Genomic DNA, 11,328 nt, shown 5'->3' with positions numbered 1-11,328 from the left:
TTCACTCCTCACCTAGACTGTCATCATCTCCAGGGCAGGAGCTCTGCTTCTCCCTTTAAGCTATTAATACCATTGCCGGCCGCGTGCGGTGGCTCACCCCTGTAATCCCAGCACTTTGGAAGGCTGAGGCGGGCAGATCACCAGAGGATGGGAGTTCGAGATCTGCCTGACCAACAATGGAGAAACCCCGTCTCTACTAAAAATACAAAAAAATTAGCCAGGTGTGGTGGTGCATGCCTGTAATCCCAGCTACTTGGGAGGCTGAGGCAGGAGAATAGCTTGAACCCAGGAGGCAGAGGTTGTGGTGAGCTGAGATCACGCCACTGCACTCCAGGCTGGGTAACAAGAGTGAAACTCTGTCTCAAAAAATAAAAATACCGTTGCCTTATAGAACAAACACGATTGTCAAAGCTGGGTGATATGATCATGGGAGATCAGTACATTATTCTGGCTACTTTTATATATGTTCGAACTTTTCCATAATAAAGCATTTAAAAAAAATGCCAACTGTCTCAGGGCAGGTTCCTCATGAAGTAGACTCATGAGATGGAGTTTAAGGAGCAGGGGGTTTATTTAGGGAGATCCCGTGGCACCATGGCCTGGGGAAGGGAGGGGAAGAGAGTGGGATTGGACAGAGGGAGCAGACAGTTGTGAGGCAGGCTCAGTGACAGCCTCTGCTAACCGCCAGACCCTGGGGAGCCCTGCAGCTAGAATGGCCCTGCAGAGTTGGACTCCTTTCCTACGGCAGCGGAACAAATGACCACTTACTTACGGGCTTACAACACATTTATTCTCTTACGGTTCTGGAGGTCAGAAGCTTAAAATCAAGGTGTCAGTTGGGCTGATTCCTTCGGGAGGCTCTGGGGAGAATCCGTTTCCTTGCCCTTTCCAACTTTTAGAAGCCACCTGCATCCCTTGGCTCGCAGCCCCTTCTTGCACCTCCCAAGCTGGCCATTACATTCACTCTGACCTCTGCTTTTGTTGTCATGTCTCCTTTTCTGACTCTGATCCTCCTGCCTCTCCCTTACAAGGACCCTTGTGATGACATGAGGCCAACCAGGATAATGCCAGACAATCTCCCCATCTCCAGATCCTTAACTTAGTCACACCTGCAAAGTCCCTTTTGCCCTGTAAGGTAATGAACATATTCACAGGTTCTGGAAACTAGGACATGGGCATCTTGGCGGGAAGGAGGAGAAATTATTCAGCCCATCATAGAGTTGTCCAGATATGTCCAGAGGTGACTAGGCCTTTATTCCCCCATACTAAAAGGTCATTGGAAGAGTGTGACTTTGAGCAAGGCACTCTCTGTAGCTGAGGCAGACCCTAAAGTTGCCAACAGCTGGAGGGGGCCCCTGAAAGCACCTCCACAAAGTGGGACAGCAAGTCCTTCCTTGAAGGGGGTCTGGGCAACATCTCACAGACCCTACTGCGGCACTCCAGCCTCAAATCCTAGCACAGTAATGGATACCACGTAGGCTCTTAACCTTGGGCTTTAGGTGCATAAGTTGCCACCAAGATGCTCGCCCTCAACAGACTCCCCAGGAATAGATCATAATGACAATGGCACCCCCTGACTGGGCACATGCCACCTGCCAGGACCTGCACTAAGCCCTGTACTTGCACTACTTCACTGAGCGCCCACCCCCAACCCTGTTACTTTTCTGATTTATTTGTACAGAGAAGGAAATCAAGGCCCAGGAAGATGAAGTCCTTTGCCTGAGGTCACACAGCCACAGTAAAGGCAGGACTCAAACCCATGTCCTTCTTGCTGTCTAACACTATGACATAATCCAACCAAAGTGATGCAGCTATGCACGGCATAAGCCAGAAACTCAAACACCAAAAGGGCCCCTTCCACTGTCACTAGGCCTTGCCTTGTCAATCTGGGTATGTCCTCACGTGACTCTGCCAAAATCTCTCCAGGTGGAGGGTGGTCCTCATCCTGTCCCCGCCTCACCAGCTGGCATAGAGAGCTGCACCAGTGTCTTTAAGAGATTCTCATGTATTTCTTCTAGGGGGAATGAGAAAAGGCACAGCCACTGTGGAAAACGGCGTGGCAGTGCCTCAAAAAGTTAAACATAGAATTACGATATGATCCAGCAATGCCACTTCTGGGCATATATCCCGAAGAACTGAAAGCAGGGATTCCAACAGATATTTGTACACTCTTGTTCATAGCAGCGTTATTCATAACAGCCAAAAGGTGGAAGCAACCCAAAAGTCCATAAACAAAACGTGGTATATTCATACAATGGCCTATTAACTTAAAAAAGGAAGAAAATTCTGATACATACTACAACATGGATGAACCTTCAAGACAGTATGCTAAGTGAAAGAAGCCATGGGCTGGGCACCATGGCTCACGCCTGTAATCCCAGCACTTTGGGAGGCTGAAGCAGGCAGATCACCTGAGGTCAGGAGCTGGAGACCAGCCTGGCCAACATGGTGAAACCCTGTCTTTACCAAAAAAATACAAAAATTACCCAGGTGTGGTGATGCATGCCTGAAGTCCCAGCTACTCAGGAGGCAGAGGCATGAGAATCACTTGAACCTGGGAGGGAGGCACAGGTTGCAGTGAGCCAGGATTGCACCACTGCACTCCAGCCTGGGCACCACAGAGAGAGACTCCGTCTCAAAAGAATGAAATAAAGAAGCCAGACACGAAAGGACAAATATTTGTATGATTCCACTTATATGAAATACCTAAGTAGTCAAGTAGACATGGAAAGTAGACTGGAGGCTACCAGAGCCTGGGGGAAGGGGGCAGCAGGGAGCTTCTGTTCAAAGGTCCTGAGTTTCTGTTTGGGAAGATGACAAAGTCCTGGAAATGGATGACGCTAATGGTTGTAGAACAATGTGAATGTTTATGTTATATATATTTAACCACGATTTAAAAATAGAGTTTTTTTTTTTTATTGACACAGAGTCTTGCTCTGTTGCCTAGGCTGAAGTGCAGTGGAGCAATCTTGGCTCACTGCAATCTCCGCCACCCAGGTTCAAGCGATTCTTGTGCCTCAGCCTCCCGAGTAGCTGGGAACACAGGCACGCACCACCACACCCAGCTAATTTTTTAGTATTTTTAGTAGAGATGGGGTTTCACCATGTTGCCCAGGTTGGTCTCGAACTCCTGACCTCAGGTGATCTGCCCGCCTCAGCCTCCCAAAGTGCTAGGATTACAGGTGTGAGCCACCACGCCTGGCCTAAAAGAGAGAGATTTTTGACTCTTCTCCTACACCTAACACCAGAACCAGTGTCCCAGCCAGCCCTTTCCTCATCCCTTTCTCCCTTTTCCTCTGAGCCTATGCCATGTGGACTGCAGCAAGATGGAGCTCCCAGCGCCTAAAGGTGGGACTCAATTGGTCTCCCTTTGCCTCCACTCATATCAGCGTCCTCCTTGGCCACAGGTAGGCCCAAGGCCCCTCTGGCACAGTGACGTAGACATAGCGGGTCCTTGAAAAAATTGTGACAGACATGGTAGGTGCCTAAGCATACGCCCTAGGTACTCACTTTCATATCTCCAGCTGTTTGCATGGGGGTGGCCCAGGCTGCAGGGCAGGCTGGGAGGGCCAAGGAATCACCAACCCCAGGCAACAGCCCTTAACTCATGACGGATGGGACAGGAGGATGAATGCCCCAGCCCCTTCACTCCTCAAGTGAGACAACTCTGGGGCAAATTCCTTGCTGATTCCCAAGGGATCCCGGCAGGATTAAGGCTGTTTCCCACCTGCCATTTGCTCACCCTCTACAGCTCTGCTTCCCTTCCTTATCTCTGTCCCCTGTGCCCCTGCTGGTGTCTCTGGAGATCACCCCTCAAATAAACTCCTTGCACTCAGGTATGCTTCTGGGGGAACCCACACTAGGAAGAAATACATCACAGAGAACATATTAAACTTGATCTGGTGAAATATCAGAAAGCAGATACACGGTTGTTGACATGTGAAGCCTAGTGTATTAGTCGGTTTTCACACTGCTATAAAGGACTACCTGAGACTGGGTTAAACTTATGAAGAAAAGAGGTTTAATTGACTCATAGTTCTGCAGGCTTAACAGGAAGCATGACTGGGAGGCCCCAGGAAACTTACAACCATGCTGGAAGGTGAAGGGGAAGCAAGTACATCTTACCATGGAAGAGCAGGAGAGAGAGAAAAGGGGGAAGTGCCACACACTTTCAAACAACCAGATCTCATGAGAACTCACCCACTATCATGAGAACAGCAAGGGAGAAGTCTGCCCCCATGATTCAATCACCTCTCACCAAGCCCCTTCCCTGACATGTGGGGATTACAATTTGACATGGGATTTGCATGGGGACACAGAGCCAAGCCATATCAACTGGGCAGAGAATGCATCCTAAACTGCCGTGGAAAAGGAGACGGGCATTTCTTCTCTTTCACTCTTTCTGTCTCTCACTCTTCTTTATCTCTTCAGTTTCATCTCTGCCACTCCCTCCAGCACATTCCACAATACAATGTCCACTCATTCTCTGAATTACTTACAGTTCTCTGCTCTTTCAAGTCTCCATTCCTTTCCACAGGTTGTTTTCTCTGCTGAAATGACCTTTTTCCCTTTGTCCACCTGGAAAACTCCTATTCAGCCTTCAAAACCCAGGTCAGATATCCCTTCAGGAAGCCTGCCTTGACTCTTCCCATCCCAGGAAGTAATTTACTCCCTTCACCTGTCACCTCTGTGCTTCTTCACTTAGTGTTGCAATTGAATTTGTTTCCTGTCTCCAACAGGACATCCTCCCCTCAAAACAACACAGTAAGTTCTTTGAATGAAGAGCCTGCTATACTTCTAGCATCTGGAACACACAATGCTTAGCACGTATTAGAAATTCAGTGTTGAAATTTAATAATACTTATTTCCTTTTTATTCTGCATGAGAAATTTGAAAAGTGTGTATTCGAAAGGTAACCCTTTTACACGCCTGTAATCCCAGCACTTTGGGAGGCTGAGGAGGGTGGATCACTTGAGGTCAGGAGTTCGAGACCAGCCTGGCCAACATGGTGAAACACTGTCTCTACTAAAAATAAAAAAATAAAAAAAATTAGCCTGGCGTGGTGGCCGATGCCTGTAATTCCAGTTACTCAGGAGGCTGACACACGAGGATCGCTTGAACCCAGGAGGCGGAGGTTGCAGTGAGTCGAGATCACCCCACCGCACTCCAGCCTGGGCGACAGAGTAAGATTCTGTCAAAAAAAAAAAAAAAAAAAGAAAGAAAGAGAGAGAGAGGGAGGGAGGAAGGGAGGGAGGGAGGAAGGGAGGGAGGGAGGGAGGAAGGAAGGAAGGAAGGAAGGAAATCTTTTTAAGACCTAAGTTGGATCACGTCACCCCTTGGCTCAACACCCTGCAGTGGCTCCCCATTTTACTCAAAGTAAAAGCCAGAGTCCTGACAATGGTCATCAAGATGGTACAATCATCTGTCCCAGCCCTCACCTCTGTGCCTGCATTTCCCATTTTCCTTCTCCCTCTGCCCCAGCCAAGATCTCCTTGTTATTTCTGAGGCATTTCAGACAATCCTGCCTTAGGGCCTTTGCACCAGCAGTTCCCCTGCCTGAACCACTATTTCTCGAGATAATTAGCCTGGTCTAATTGCTCACCTCCTTTAAGACTTTGCTCCAATGGCACCTTCTTCATCTTCTTTTTTTTTTTTTTTTTGAGACTGAGTCTCGCTCTGTTGAAGAGCAGCGGCGCGATCTCAGCTCACTGCAAGCTCCGCCTCCTGAGTTCACGCCATTCTCCTTCCTCAGCCTCCCGAGTAGCTGGGATTATAGGTGCCCACCACCACGCCCAGCTAATTTTTTTTTTTTTTTTTTTTTTTTTTTGTATTTTTAGTAGAGACGGGGTTTCACCGCATTAGCCAGGATGGTCTCTATCTCCTGACCTCATGATCCACCCGCCTCGGCCTCCCAAGGTGCTGGGATTACAGGCGTGAGCCACCACACCTGGCCCTTTATCTTCTTTTTATTTTATTTTATTTTTTGAGACAGAGTCTCGCTCTGTTGTCCAGGCTGGAGTGCAGTGGCACAATCTCGGCTCACTGAAACCTCCACCTCCCCAGTTCAAGCAATTATCCTGCCTCAGTCTCCCGAGTAGCTAGGACTACAGGCATAAATGCCACCATGCATTGTATTGTATTTTTAGTAGAGACGGGGTTTCGTCATGTTGGCCAGGCTGGTCTCGAACTCCTGACCTCAAGTGATCCACCCTCCTCAGCCTCCCAAAGTGCTGGGATTACAGGCTTGAGCCACCGCACCCAGCTGATGTTACCTTCTTGATAAGACCTCCCTGACCACCCTATCAATACAGCCACCACCCCCAGCTCACTTGCCCAATCCCCCGCTTCCCCTTCCATCCTTTTACTTTTGTCCATAGCACATCTCTCCTTTTTAGCAGATGAGAAAATTTACTCACTGATTACGTTTCCTGTTTCCACTCTATGAGAGGTGAAATCTTGTATCCATCTTGTTCATTGCTATATCCTCAGTGCCTGGGCCAGCTCCTAGCACAAGGTAGGCACTCATTAAATATTTGTTCAACGAATGAACCTAGGTTATCCATCCCTCTTGGATTAGAAAAAACAGTTTCTCCAAGGCCTGTCATTCTGGAGATGAAAGTAGAAAAGCAGCCAGAGCCCCCCATTTGTCTGCCCCCGTCCCCAGGGAATCTCAGAGCAAGGGTGTCCCTCCTCCCTAGAGTTTCTCCCCTGAAACGGTCCTCCATCTCCCAGACAACTGTGTTCTTACAAGGAAATTCTCCCTCACAGACACACAGTTGCCCTGCACATTGTCAACTCCCTGAGCAGGGCCCGGAGAACTATGATGTTAAGACAGAGGGACGACAGCCCCAGGGACAGGCCAGCCAAGACCCCCATGGCCTGTATTGATGGCAAGGAGATGTCCTGTCCTGGAATATGCCCAGTAATAAACACACCTCCCTTCTAGTTTGGGGGCTTAGCTTCCTTAGCAGCCTGAACAGGAACCCATCAATGGCAGAGGGTACATTCTGAGCAATTAAGGAAAATTCCACAGGTTCTCCACAATAAGCACTTACATGGGAATGCCTACCCTTTTCAAAGGAAAAAGAAAGAATGCTCTTAATGATCCCTCCCTTTACTGGATGAAGTTCTAGGAGACCGGGCAGGACCTGTATCTAATTAGATACCCGGAGAGCGTGATTCACCGCCCATCATTTACAAGCATATCAAGATTTCAGGTTTTGCAACTGAGGCTCAAAATGAAACCATTTGGGTTTCGCAGGCCTGCTGCAGCGTGCTGGCTTCGGCTTCGAACTGGTGATTTAGTAAACAACCTGGAGGGGGGAAACGCAGCTACCCTTCACCAGGCAAGGTTTGCCTGGCCCAGCTTGGGGAGCAGAGGCGGCAGCTGGAGAGCAGGGAAGGGTTTCTGAGCAGAGAGGACTACAGGGGTGGTGGGGGTGATGTGGGTGGCGGTGAAGGGATGGCTGGCCGATCAAAGGGCCCCCTCAGGCCAAACCCATGGAAAAGGCTTTGATCTCCTAATCACATCTATTTATCTTGTGTCCATCCTGAGACAAAAGAACCGCCCTGAAGGGCCGGCCTTTGAGGGCAAACCTGGCTCCTGAGGACTGCTCCAAGCTCCAAGCCAAACGCTTGCTTCTCTGTGGGTTATTGAGACCTTGGGCAACCAAGAAGGCAAATCTGGGACCCCTGAGGCCCAGGTGGACTCTGGCCGGCTGGCAACGGGGAGAGAGGGATCGAATGCACTGGAACCAGGCCTGGAAAACCAAACATGATGGCCAGACTTGAAGTGACAGCCAGATGCAGAGAAGACAGCAGCACCATCAACGGGGCTTACTTGTCATCCAAGTTCTCTGACTGTGGGTATTGGAGACTAGGGACTGAGAGGAAAAGAGAAGCAGAGTTCCGTAATCTTTCATTCACGTCTCATAATATCAGCAGCAAGAATAGTAATAGCATTTACTTCATGCCTGGCACTGTTCTTAACACTTCCCCTTTGTTAACCCAGCGCTATGCTATCATCATGCCCATTTTACAGATGAAGAGACCGAGACACAGAGCGATTACGTGACTCATGCGCGGTTACACAGCTGACATGCTGGAGCAGGAGACTTCACCTTCCGTTTCCTCCTTTCCTGCCTCCTGACCTCTGAAATGGAGGGGCAGAAACAGGACATAATGGACCCAGGCTCTTCCTCTAAAGCTCTCTGGGTCTCTGCTTGCTCATTTCTTTTCTCAAATGTGGTAACGAACCTCCTCCCCAAAGCCCCCCACAGGGGTGTTTTGAAGCTTGAGAGGTATAGTGAATGTGAAAGTGTTAATAACAACCAAACCAAAGTGCTAAGCAAAGTGAGAGTCTCTTGTTTTTTCTTTCCTCTTCGGACTCCTCTTGGTTTCCTGCAAGATCAAAGTTATGAGAGGAGTGCGGTGGGAGTAGTTTAAGGAGCAGAACTGGCTGGCAAGAGGGGGTTGAGGTGTGGGAAAAAGCCGCTGGGGTCTTTTCCTGGCTGGAAAGGGGCTGGGAAGTGACTCTCCTTTTAGGACCTAGCAGGGGAACCATTCGTCTTATAACTCCAGGAGGCGCCATTCACATAGGATAGAGTGCTAATAGTGACCCCCTGGAATCATTCCACATGCCCATCGGGCTAGGTGCTAGAAACTTCTAGAAAGGACACTTCTGCCTAGGGAACAGCCCCAGCCCTGACCGCGGCCCCTGGGCGTGGAGAGCAGGAGCTGAAAGGCCTGAGGTGTTGGGGCTGGGGGCCATGGTAGGGAAGGTGCAGAGGCCAAGGGAAGGATGGGAAGGCCACGGCTGGCAAAGTGGGGTGGAGGCAGACGTTAGAGAAAAGCTCAAAGAAGCTCCCTCCCCCACCCGCGCCCCGCCCCCACCCCCACCCGGGCTGTGGGAGGGAGACCCTGACCACATCAGGGGTGTGTGGCGAGGAAATGAGGCCTCCTCAGGAACGAGCTGCAAATGAGAACCGTATGGAGTTTCGGGATCCCCCAAGGAACACAGGGAAAGGATACAGTTGCGTCCATGGGAAAGTTATTATCATCTCCGCTGAAGTTAAACATTCGGGAGGGTCTGCTTTCCATCTCCTCCGCCTGGGAGCCTGTGAAGGGGGAGGCGCGTCGGCGGCTTGTCAGGAGGGCCTGGCCGGTCACATTTTCCGAGGGGAGTCAGGGACAGGGAGAGGCTGTTAGAGGCAGCCAGGGCCCTGAGGAGGTCCTCTGAGCCTCCAGCCTGTGCTCCTGCCCTTCGTCTGGCTCGCTCTTTCTGCAGTGCTCAGAAATCCATTGCTCCTCTCTCCTGCTCTGGGATTGCGCTCTGCAGGGGTGTGGAGGCTGCGCTCTGCAGGGCTGTAGGGGCTGCACTCTGCAGGGGTGTTGGGGCTGGACTTCACCTCTGCAAGTTCCTGGGCAGACAGAGAGGGGGAAGAAGGAGAGGCCCTGGCCCCTGAAGAGAAAAACTGGAAATGTAGAACTCAGGGAGATCTAAAGGAAGAATTCAGGCTTCTGGAAAATTCTTCCTCTCCTCAAAATGTACTAGAAATGGAAGTGAGTCAGGCAGAGCGGTGGGAGGACCCGTCTTCCAGGTGCTGGGCTCACCGGTGCTTACTAGTGACCTTTGAGATAATAAATCTACCCCAGAAAATGGTCTTCCTGCTGCAGCTGCCCTTAGAGGTCAGGGAGAAGGTAGACTTTCAGGTTTCACGGAGAACAAGTGTTCCAGGCCGAGGACACCGCAGCCTCCAAGCCTTCAAAGCCTGAGCACCTTCTCAGGCCCCTCAGAGGCCTCCGCCTCAGGGATGGGTCCCTTCCTCCCCCTCCTCTGCCCAGGGATTTGTGATTCCCTGAGCACAGAGGACAGAAGACTGCCTGCCTGACTCACAGCTCCTCCCTACCCTCTGGCCCGTATCTTCACTGAAGTTTTCTGGAGTTTTCTCTCATGAGTAAGAATGAGGAAAGACAGGAGATTTATAAAGGCTCTTTTATGGCACTCACTTCCCCTAATTTTCTGGACAGACAGACGTCCACTTGGGTGCCAGTGAGGATCAGTCCAAGCCAACAATACCCAGCCTCAGAGGGTCACCCAGGGCACTCCCCCAGGGACAGGTAGGGGACCTCAGTTGTGGTGGAGCAGATGGGCTGTGAGACCCAGGCCCTGGCCCCAGTTCTGCTCCTTCCTCCCCACTGTCAAGCCATGTAACCTCTCAGACCAGTTTTCTCACCTGTCAAACTGAGGAGAGCAACACTCATGGCCAGAACGGTTTTCAGGATTAGCTGACAAAACACATCGAGCCGTGGAAGGTGCTTGCCAAATGAGGTTTCCTTTTCCATCTGCATCCCTGACTCTGGACCAGCCCCGAGGAGACATGGGCACTGAGGACTGGCATGGAAATGAATTAGCACTTGAGTTCAGGTGCTAATAACAGAGACCTAACTACAGAGGCTTACACAAATCTGAGGGTTTTTTTTTTTTTTTTTTGAGATGGAGTCTCACTCTGTCACCCAGGCTGGAGTGCAGTGGCGCAATCTCAGCTCACTGCAACCTCCACCTCCCAGGTTCAAGAGATTCTCCTGCCTCAGCCTCTCGAGTAGTTGGGACTACAGGCATGCACTATCATGCCTAGCTAATTTTTAAAATTATTATTATTTTTAGTAGAGACGGGGTTTCACCATGTTGACCAGGCTGGTCTCGAACTCTTGACCTCAAGCAATCCGCCCGCCTCAGCCTCCCAGAGTGCTGGGAATACAGGCATGAGCCACCACACCCAGCCAAATCTTAGGTTTAATGTCTGATAAAATGAAGTCCAGAGGTGGGCAGTTTGGGGTTGGTATAGTAGTCACCAGGGACCCAGTCTCCTTGGATATTTCTGTTTTGCTTTCATTAGAATGAGGCTTCCATCTCCAAGATCACAAGATGGCTGCTAGAGCTCCCGCCATCATCATTCCAGGCAGACAGGTTTAGGAAGAAGAATAGCAAAGGGCAAAAGGAATCCTCCCAGCTGAAGGAGCCTCTTTGAAGATTTGCCCTTATATATCGTCAGTCACCTCTAAGCTTCAAGTGAAGCTGGGGGTATAGTCTTTTAGCTAAATGCAGTGCTGCCCCTAATAAAACCCAAGGGGGATGCAGAGAATGCAGAGCTAACATTCACAGGTATAGTGGGATAGTTGTTAAAATATTAAAATACTTTTACTGATGATAAATGGCCCCTTCCCCAAGCCTCTCCTTCAATATTTCTCTTTGTGGCTAGGGCCCCTCCTCTATCTCCCCATGACCCAGCAACAGAAGGATTAGTGCCGGGCCCAGCAGAAGGTTCG

Source organism: Macaca thibetana, chromosome X, assembly GCF_024542745.1.
Source record: "Macaca thibetana thibetana isolate TM-01 chromosome X, ASM2454274v1, whole genome shotgun sequence".
In the NCBI taxonomy this organism is placed as follows: domain Eukaryota; kingdom Metazoa; phylum Chordata; class Mammalia; order Primates; family Cercopithecidae; genus Macaca; species Macaca thibetana.
This window is presented reverse-complemented; position numbering follows the sequence as displayed.